The 10912-nt window shown below is 39.5% G+C and overlaps 1 non-coding gene across 1 annotated transcript; it reads right to left on the reverse strand.

The window, feature by feature from the left end:
• Nucleotides 1-3318: 3318 nt before the first annotated feature.
• On the reverse strand, nucleotides 3319-3517 carry LOC147451728 (U2 spliceosomal RNA). Its single transcript, XR_015189059.1, has one exon. It is a non-coding gene; the product is annotated as a U2 spliceosomal RNA (small nuclear RNA).
• Between the last annotated feature and the right edge of the window lie 7395 nt (nucleotides 3518-10912).

The raw sequence follows: 10912 nt of genomic DNA on the forward strand, positions 1-10912 counted from the left end.
AGAGAGAGAGAGAGAGAGAGAGAGAGAGATGTACAAATGTAGAACATTCCCACTAGTAGAAGCTCTATAGAGTGAGATACCACCAGCCCATAATGCCCCCCTTTAGCTCACGGGTGAAGTGAATAGTTTAGATGACGTCTAGTGGAAAAGAAATGGGTAAACATGGTAGCAATAAGGAAAAAAACTAGCATGGTCTTTGCTAGATTCAAAGGTGATATCGTCGACATGATCAAAGCAAACAATCCACACGTCTCAAATGATGAAAAGAAGCTGCCATTGCATAGAGAAAATTTAGTTAATTGAAAGGTTGTCCCACACATGAGCTATAGGCTCAACTTGCCGGTTGGCCAGTACTCCCTCTTGAGACCAAATCCTTAGCGAAAGAGAATAAAAAATCCCCCCACCATAACCACTTTTTTAAAACAATTTTTGATGCAATAGGAAATATGCATAGGGTGGTACGGCCTCCTCCGTTCAGCATGGTCATTGTCTAAGATCTTTTTTCTGATACCATATTTTACATAGATAAAAACCTCGAGCAAAAAAGGCTTATATGCATTCCTCCTTAGAGGCTCGTTCCCATAAAGAATATTGCCGCACAAAACATTACAAAGATGTCATTCCGCTTCAAAAAATAATGATGCAAGAAGTTTGGAAAGGCTCCTTCTGTGTTTGGCCGTCAACACTTCCTTGTGATTGAAGCTTGGTTTCCCATAGGAAGAGACTTGTGATGGAGAATTGCTTGATAGCAATGCCATACTTGGATACCCTTATATGGTGGAGAGAGAGAGAGAGAGAGAGAGAGGAGATGTACAAATGCACAATGGAAGGTGTCTTATACAACCAAGTGTATGGGAGAACTTTGCAGGAATACTTCTTAGAATACTATCCCATATTCCCCCCCTTTAGCTCATGGGTGAAGTGAACAGTTTAGATGACTTCTAGTGGAAAAAGAAAATACCTAAACAAGGAAAAAAAACTAACATGGTCTTGCCAATTCAAAATATGATATGGATTGACATGATCAAAAAGCAAACAATCACACACTCAAATGACGAAAAGAAGTTGCCATTTCTTAGAGAAAATTTGCAAGTTAATTGAAAAGTTGTACCACACATGAGCTGAGCTTCAGGCTCAACATGTTGGCTGGACAATATTCTCTCCGAATAACCAAATCCTTAGCAAATAAAATAAAAAATCCCCCCACCATAACCACTTTTTTAAAAACAATCTTGGATGCAATAGGAAGTAATGCATAGGTTTTATGGCCTCCTCCGCGGAGGCATGATCATTGTCTAAGTTCTTCTATGATGCCCTCCCATTGGTATCGAATTTATTCCGTTTGCCAAAGTATAATTTGCCCATTTTAGTGAGGTTAAGATCTTGAAAAGATTATTAGCTAAGGGCACATGCCAATTGTTGGCTTGGATCTATATGAATATGCTCATGCTCATCTTTAGTGACTATCTTCCAAATTATTTCCTTCCTTGTGATTGTAGCTTGGTTTCCCATGGGAAGAGACATGTGATGGAGAATTGCTTGATACCAATGCCATACTTGGATTACCTTATATGGTAGAGAGAGAGAGAGAGAGAGAGAGAGAGATGTACAAATGTAGAACATTCCCACTAGTAGAAGCTCTATAGAGTGAGATACCAGCCCATATTGCCCCCCTTTAGCTCACGGGTGAAGTGAATAGTTTAGATGACGTCTAGTAGAAAAGAAATGGGTAAACATGGTAGCAATAAGGAAAAAAACTAGCATGGTCTTTGCTAGATTCAAAGGTGATATGCGTCGACATGATCAAAAGCAAACAATCCACACGTCTCAAATGATGAAAAGAAGCTGCCATTGCATAGAGAAAATTTAGTTAATTGAAAGGTTGTCCCACACATGAGCTATAGGCTCAACTTGCCGGTTGGCCAATACTCCCTCTTGAGACCAAATCCTTAGCGAAAGAGAATAAAAAATCCCCCCACCATAACCACTTTTTTAAAACAATTTTTGATGCAATAGGAAATATGCCTAGGGTGGTACGGCCTCCTCCGTTCAGGCATGGTCATTGTCTAAGATCTTTTTCTGATACCATATTTACATAGATAAAAACCTCGAGCAAAAAAGGCTTATATGCAATTCCTCCTTAGAGGCTCGTTCCCATAAAGAATATTGGCCGCACAAAACATTACAAAGATGTCATTCCGCTTCAAAAAATAATGATGCAAGAAGTTTGGAAAGGCTCCTTCTGTGTTTGGCCGTCAACACTTCCTTGTGATTGTAGCTTGGTTTCCCATAGGAAGAGACTTGTGATGGAGAATTGCTTGATAGCAATGCCATACTTGGATACCCTTATATGGTGGAGAGAGAGAGAGAGAGAGAGAGAGAGAGAGAGATGTACAAATGCACAATGGAAGGTGTCTTATACAACCAAGTGTATGGAGAACTTGCAGGAATACTTCTTAGATACTATCCCATATTGCCCCCCCTTTAGCTCATGGGTGAAGTGAACAGTTTAGTAGATGACTTCTAGTGGAAAAGAAATGGGTAAACAAGGAAAAAAACTAACATGGTCTTTGCTAGATTCAAAGGTGATATGGATCGACATGATCAAAAGCAAACAATCCACACATCTCAAATGACGAAAAGAAGTTGCCATTTCTTAGAGAAAATTTAGTTAATTGAAAAGTTGTACCACACATGAGCTGAGCTTCAGGCTCAACATGTTGGCTGGACAATATTCTCTCTCGAGACCAAATCCTTAGCAAAAGAAATTAAAAAATCCCCCCACCATAACCACTTTTTTAAAACAATCTTGGATGCAATAGGAAGTATGCATAGGGTGGTATGGCCTCCTCCGCGGAGGCATGATCATTGTCTAAGATCTTTCTATGATGCCCTCCCATTGGTATCGAGCCATTCCGTTGAGGGGCGACAACTTCGATGAGAGAGAGGTCTTGGCTTGTCAGGATTCCGGTGCGTATGGTTTATGCAAACTTCATTACCAAGGATTTAGGACCTGCATCAGATGCAACCTCAACATGCGCTTTGACAGGATGCAAGAAAGTAACACTTTCAATAAGTGATGCAAAAGCCAGCATGCCATCTCTTGAAACACAACCTCCAGTAGGCCTAAGAGCCTTGCAATCTCAATGCAAGACTCTCGATGTGCTATCAAGCTCTTTTCCTCTGAGCAATCCCGAAATTGGCATGTCTCAAAGCAACGAAATCCAATTCGTCATCAGCCACTGCTCATCACAGCAGACAAGTTTCAAAGCGTTTTGTGGGGCCATCGCAGAAGAGATTTGAGTTTGAAAATTTGGAAGGGGGTGCGCCAGGCCTCTGAGGCAGTGCAATACAGAGGCGACGCGCGCAGCCCCCGGGCAGCAAGCTGCCGGGAGGGGGCTGCCCCCGTGAGAAAAATTAGGTTAATATCATGTGGCCCGATGGACCACGTATCAGATATTAAACTGATAAGAACAGATACTACACTTGATCTTAGCCAAAAGGCCGAGAAAGGTATGCGCTACCCAGCGTGCTCTCTCTGGCTTTTATACCTGCTCCGCCCCACGCTTGCCCTGTGGACTGATGCCACGCCGGCCTTATTGCATTGAGATAATTCCCTACTTTTGGAGTCGTGGGTGCATATACAAGCCACCAGAAAACTGCCTCTCTCCTAGTGCCGCGGCAAAAACACGTACCCGACGATCCTACGTGTGTTTACACATCATGATAATAGCCAAGAAGGAAGAATGATACTCAAAAGGTATGCGTGTCGCAATTTTCTATCTATACCTCATGGCTATCTAGTACACTAGTAGAGATGAAAACCATGCTCGTATGTACTTCTTCTTCCATCTCCATGCCCACTTGTGTTTGTGTGATTCTTCACTAGCGTCTTTAATGCTCTTGGTGGAGAGTGCACTAATGATACAACCCCACATTTCAATGCCGTAGCAAAATATAGGCATTAGCAGGTGTCAAAGAGATATTTCATGAGAAGCTAACATTTGATATTGACACATGTTTTCAAATGCACAATAGTAGGCTCAGTTCATGGCTTCAAAATGATGCATCGAACATTCACGGCATTTGTGCTTGGTATGGACATTAAGGCCAAGGTACTTGAAGCTGGCTCTTGATTATAGGCAATGCATGGTTGTGGCATGGTTTCTCCTTGTTAAACAGTTTTCGCAAGCATATCTTGGCAATCACGGCATGTGTGGTTGGTATGAGCATTTAAGACAAGTACTTGAAGCTGGCTCTTGATTTATAGGCAATGCATGGTTTTCTCCTTGTTAACAGTTTTCGCAAGCATATCTTGGCAATCACCATCAAACTTTTAATTCTTTTTTTCCTGCATATCCTCAAGAACCATATGCTCCAATTTGTCAATTTCAGTCCATTATTAAGACCTTCTAGCTTTATATCTTACAGATCCTCTACCGTGTAAGGGGCATCTACACTGCATTCGGTTGAGCTTATAGTTTTTCTAACAATGAAATATATATATCTTTGAGTGATTACCAAAATCTACTTTCTTTTCAAATTTTGCAAAATTTGACCGATGCATGTGCTTTCTCATGAACTTTGATACAATTGTAAACAATTCCCATCTTTTCTTTGGAGAAGCCCATCTCTCTCTCTCTCTCTCTCTCTCTCTCTCTCTCTCTCTCTCTCTCTCTCTCACACACACACACACACACACACACACACACAGGTGGATATTTGATCCTTGATTTATTGGAAAACATACATTTTCAATTGTGCTTGATCTACAAAACTCCAATCCATAATTTATCGACCAAATATCTCAAAATTTTGAAAACAAAAAATCTCAATTTTGAGTTTAAGATCCAAACACACTTCCACTTAGCTTGGATATGGATACCTTGGAAACATAAACTCATGTTGTGGACTCTCACACCTTGCTTTGAATGGAATTACATCTGAAGAGGAACAATGAGTTGAATGTTGAACAAATTACAAGATTAATGAATTCAACCTTGAGAGTTGAGTTCAATCTAAGCTTTGAGGCTCAAAAATTGAGCTTGGGGTCTAGCTCAATATCTTACAAATCCTCTGCCATGTAAGGGGCCAATTTTTTAATTTCCCCATATATATATATATATATTATTGAATGTAAAGAGAGAAGATAAGATGAGAGAGAACCAAATCATGACATCTACACTACATTCGTTTGAGCTTATAGTTTTTCTAACAATACAATACAAAAATCTTTTCTCATCTCTCTCTCTCTCCTCTCGTCACACACATCACACACACACACACACACACACAGGTGGATATTTGATCCTTGATTTATTGGAAAACATACATTTTCAATTGTGCTTGATCTACAAAACTCCAATCCATAATTTATCGACCAAATATCTCAAAATTTTGAAAAACAAAAAATCTCAATTTTGAGTTTAAGATCCAAACACACTTCCACTTAGCTTGGATATGGATACCTTGGAAACATAAACTCATGTTGTGGACTCTCACACCTTGCTTTGAATGGAATTACTCTGAAGAGGAACAATGAGTTGAATGTTGAACAAATTACAAGATTAATGAATTCAACCTTGAGAGTTGAGTTCAATCTAAGCTTTGAGGCTCAAAAATTGAGCTTGGGGTCTAGCTCAATATCTTACAAATCCTCTGCCATGTAAGGGGCCAATTTTTTAATTTCCCCATATATATATATATATATATATATGATATGTATTGAATGTAAAGAGAGAAGATATAGATGAGAGAGAACCAAATCATGACATCTACACTACATTCGTTTGAGCTTATAGTTTTTCTAACAATACAATACAAAAATCTTTGAGTAATTACCATAATTTACTTTCTTTTCAATTTTTGCAAAATTTAGCCGATACATGTGCTTTCTCATGAGTTGAGTTCAATCTAAGCTTTGAGGCTCAAAAATTGAGCTTGGGGTCTAGCTCAATATCTTAAAAATCCTCTGCCATGTAAGGGCCAATTTTTTAATTTCCCCATATATATATATATATATATATATATATATATATATATATATATATATATATATATATATATATAGTGTGTGTGTGTGTGTGTGTGTGTGTGTGTGTGTGTATTGAATGTAAAGAGAGAAGATATAGATGAGAGAGAACCAAATCATAACATCTACACTACATTCGTTTGAGCTTATAGTTTTTCTAACAATACAATACAAATATCTTTGAGTAATTACCATAATTTACTTTCTTTTCAATTTTTGCAAAATTTAGCCGATACATGTGCTTTCTCATGAGCTTTAATACAACTATAAATAATTCCCATCTTTTGTTTGGAGAAACCCATCTCTCTCTCTCTCTCTCTCTCTCTCTCTCTCTCTCTCTCTCTCTCTCTCTCACACACACACACACACACACACACACACACACACACACACACACTACACATAGGTGGATATTTGATCCTTGATTTATTGGAAAACATGCCTTTTCAATTGCGTTTGATCTACAAAACTCCACTTCATAGTTTATTGAACAAATATCTCAAAAATTTAAAAACCAAAAATCTCAATTTTGAGTTTAAGATCCAACCACACTTCCAGTTATCTTGGATATGGATACCTTGGAAACATAAACTCATGTTCTGGACTCTCGCACCTTGCTTTGAATGGAACTACAGTTGAAGCGGAACAATGAGTTGAATTCAAAGTTGAGAGTTGAGTTCAATCTAAGCTTTGTGTTGCAAAAACTTATCCTTGACCCCGTCTAGGCTCAAATCTTGAGCTTGAGGTCCAATGTAGCATCAACTTCATAATAAATTAACTACAAATATTTATAAGAGTTTTGAGTTGGCTATGCTTTATGCAAGTGATTTGGTGCAACTTGAGACTATGGTTTGGCATAGCTTTGCCGATTTACTATCATATTACTACCGTTTTTTGTAAGTGTGCATTGAAGATTCCACATTTTGTTTTGTGGCAGTGTTTGCTCTTTCTTAGAGCGTGTTTTTTGGTAGTGGTTTCGCTCTCAGGTGGAAGGTTGTATGCATATGCTTTTGGCGCCTGTTTGAGCGCATTATCACTTGTACGTTATTTGTGGATACTGCCTTTGTACACCCTTTGAGGAGCCACTTTTGGCTTATACGGCATCCCGGTCATTTTTGAGACTTGGTCCTAAAGATAGCCATTTTTGAGACTTGGCTATACGTTTGTTGCATATCCTATGTTGAGAGGGTCGTGGTGAGTTTTCTTGAGCTAAGGTATTCTCAATGTGGAGATACCTTCGGAGATATAGGTAGCTTGAGTTACCCTTACGTGACCTCGCCCTAGGACATGTATAGAGTGGGATAGGTGCTCTTGATGCCAAGTTGGCGGTCTATCATCAGTGTGACAATTTATGCACCTCAATTAATCTCTATATTGTATGCCTTGTGAGTGGAATTGTCCTCTGTATGCACTTTGATTGACATATTGGTCAATTTGTCTCTTATATTTTGATTGATATAGTCCCAAATATAAAGGAGACTCTGCCAAAATTTTCCCAGAATCTCTTGGACTTGTCATAATGTCTACTACCAACGAGCGTGATATCTATGACATAAAGAAGTTTGATGGCACTAATTTTTAGCTTGGAAAAACCAAATGCAAATGTGCTTATCCAAAAGAAACAGAAATTGCCTATTATCTATGCGGCCCGAACTGAAGACATGAACTTGACTCACTTTCAGCGGGAAGAGCTTGATGAGCTATGTAGGTTTACCATTAAACTGCACCTTGCCGATTTAGTATACTTTCAGTGTTAGAATGTGATATTGCCTATGCTTAATGGCAAAAGTTATGCAACACTTATAAAAAAGATACGGCTAGTAATAAGGTTTTCATGATGCAAAAACTCTTTAACCTTCGCATGAAGGAGTCAGCCATTGTTGCCAGTCATATCAGTGACTTTGACTCTTTGTTTGCCCAAATTTTGATGAGATGAAAGCAATCTTCTTGCTTTGTTCGCTGCCACCATCATGGGATATCTTTTGCACAATTGTCACTAATATTGCTCCTAATGGTACACTCTTGTACAATGATGTCACTAGTTCTCTTTTGTCAGAGGAAATGCTCGAAAGACTATGAGTAGCTCGCATCATGGCAAAGCTCATCATGTGCAAAAGGATGATAAACAATGTAAAGGTTGTTCTTGGCACAGTGAATTCAAAAAAGAGGGCAATATAGATGCGTCAAAAAGTAGATCAAAGTCTCGTGGTCGCCGCAATATACAATGCCATTATTGTGATAAGTATGGTCACATAAAGAAATATTGTCATGCTTGGAAGCATGATAAGGGCAAGAAAAAAGTCCAGGGATCATGATTAAAAGACGAAAAGCCAAAGATTCAGTTAAGATTGAAGAGCTGAACATTTTTCAAGATGACAATGATGCGCAAGACATTAATGTGTTGACTGAACATTCAGACGTATTTTGATGCACAAGAAACTTTGACTTTACAAAGTTCTATGCCAACTGAACTACTTGTTAGTGGTGAAGTGTCCCACACATGGTTTCTTGATTCGGGCTTTGTTGCATGTCACACCTCATAGAGATTGTTTACTACATACAAAGATACCAATGGCTTTGTTACACTTAGTGACAGTTACTCTTGTGACATTGTGGGCATAGGTGCAATTGCCATGGAGATGGCTAATGGCATGAAGTTTATAATCCATAATGTGCGTCGTGTTCCAAATCCTAACACGCCAATTTGATTTCAGTTGGACGTCTTGATGACTTGGGTTACAAAGTCACTTTTCACCAACAGTCTTGGCGCATTGCTAAAGTCATCTTATTATAGCCCATGGTTCAAAAGTTGGTTTCATTATATCCTCTTTATGTATTTGATAAAAACAATGCTCTTTTTGTAACTAAGCTGCCAACCGTTGCTTTGTGCCATAGCTGGTTAGGTCATATATGTCGAAGAAGGGAATGGAAACGCTTTCTCGTTTGGCTACTTACCGTCTTTATCATTTTCAAATTTTCCTTTTTGTGAGCACTGTCAATATGGAAAACAAACATGGACACATCGTACACATTCTTTTGAAAAAGAAAGCAAACCCTTAGAGCATGTGCACAGTGATTTATGTGGGCCTATGCCTTCTAAATATCACATGGTGAAGCATCCTACTTTGTCACATTCATTGACAATGCAACACGACATGTTTGGTTTTATGCCATGAAGTCTAAAGATGAGACCTTTTCTTGCTTCAAGAATTCTTATCTAGTGTGGAAACTCAATCTGAACATAAGTTGAAAGCTTTGAGATCAGACAATGGTGGAGAATATGTCTCCGAAGAGTTTACAGACTTCTACTCTCAAGTAGTGGAATGAAGCATGAGTTTACAGCTCCGGCACAAAATGGTGTTGCCAAACGAATGAATAGCACCATCCAAGAGAGGATAATGTCTATGCTATCAAAAGCCAATCTACCACAAGGGTTTTGGGCTGAAGCATTATACATTGCTGTGTATTTGATCAATAGATCACCACATGCCTCATTACAATTTCATGTATCGTTGTATGGTCAAGACACATTATGATAAACTTAGAACATTCGACTGTGAGACTTGTGCACATGTACCAAGGGAGTTGCGTGCTAAGCTAGATCTTAAGTTTAGGAAATGGGTGATAGCATGTTTAGGTGGTACCAAAAAGGAGTGTCTTGGACACTCCTTTGGGAGGAGATGAAATGGTGGTGGATTATTCATTTTCATTTCATATAAAGGAAAGATAAAATCTTTTTGGCTGAGAGGTTGAATTTAGGCGGGCTGGAAATTCCATTTCACTTTAATACTAAATCTTAAAGTAGCAAACTGTCTGTGCATTTAAATTCCCTCTCACCGCCACTCCTCTGGGCTCTCTGCAACGCGGCCTCAATGGGTCCCTCCGCCTCTTGTGCCCATTCTCTCTCTCTCTCTCTCTCCTTCTCCTCTCTCTCCTCTCTCTCTCTCTCTCTCTCCTCTCTCTCTCTACTCTCTCTCTCTCTCCTCTCTCTCTCTCTCTCTCTCTCTCTCTCTCTCTCCTCGTTCCTCCATAGCCGTTGCAGGTGCTTGCGGCGCATCACAAAGCCATATCAACCAGCTCCTCATTGCTAGCCATATTCAGCTTCAACAAAACCTCTCTCTCTCTCTCTCTCTCTCTCTCTCTCTCTCTCTCTCTCTCTCTCTCTCTCTCTCTCTCTCTCTCTCTCTCTCTCTCTCCATGAGTACTATGGCACTATTTTGACTGTCTTCATTGTCGTGTCAATTGCATCCTCACACGTTCCACATGGAATCACATAATACTCATAATGGTAGTACAAACCCCCTTTACCTTCCTCCATTATCTGCTACACAGCATATCCCAAGGGATCTTCTACCGAGTCTACAAAACTATTGGGCGCTGTAAAGAAGAGAGAACAAAGAAACATGCAAAAAAGGATGGCACGAGCGTGAGAGGATGGTGACATTGATAAGCAGGAGGCAAAGAAAATATGTAAGGCAGTTGCTAAGTATTGGCGTAATCAAACAAACGGGCTTTTCGAGGGTCTTTAATGGAGCATTCTACAGCAACTTCTCAGTCATCCAACGTTCTCAGTGTTGCAACCCACATAGGAGACAGTTGGGAGGCTGATTTTCTCTAACATTTGTCATACATTGTTTGAGGTGAAGACTCCTCGTTCAAACAATGAGCTATTTTTGAAACGGGCTACTGTCATGGCATGCCTCAACGAAGTCAATGGGGCTGACAATGTAATGAGAAATAATGATGTTGCGAAGACAGTAGGACTTCATCGAAGATGTCGTTCGAAAGAGAATCTGCAAGAGTGCACATGTGGTGCATTTGGCGCATCTCCTCGATTTACCTCAGGTATATCATCCAGAACATCTTAAAAGTGTGTCACAA

The sequence above is a fragment of the Adiantum capillus-veneris genome, chromosome 8, assembly GCF_014529385.1.
Source record: "Adiantum capillus-veneris isolate H3 chromosome 8, ASM1452938v2, whole genome shotgun sequence".
In the NCBI taxonomy this organism is placed as follows: domain Eukaryota; kingdom Viridiplantae; phylum Streptophyta; class Polypodiopsida; order Polypodiales; family Pteridaceae; genus Adiantum; species Adiantum capillus-veneris.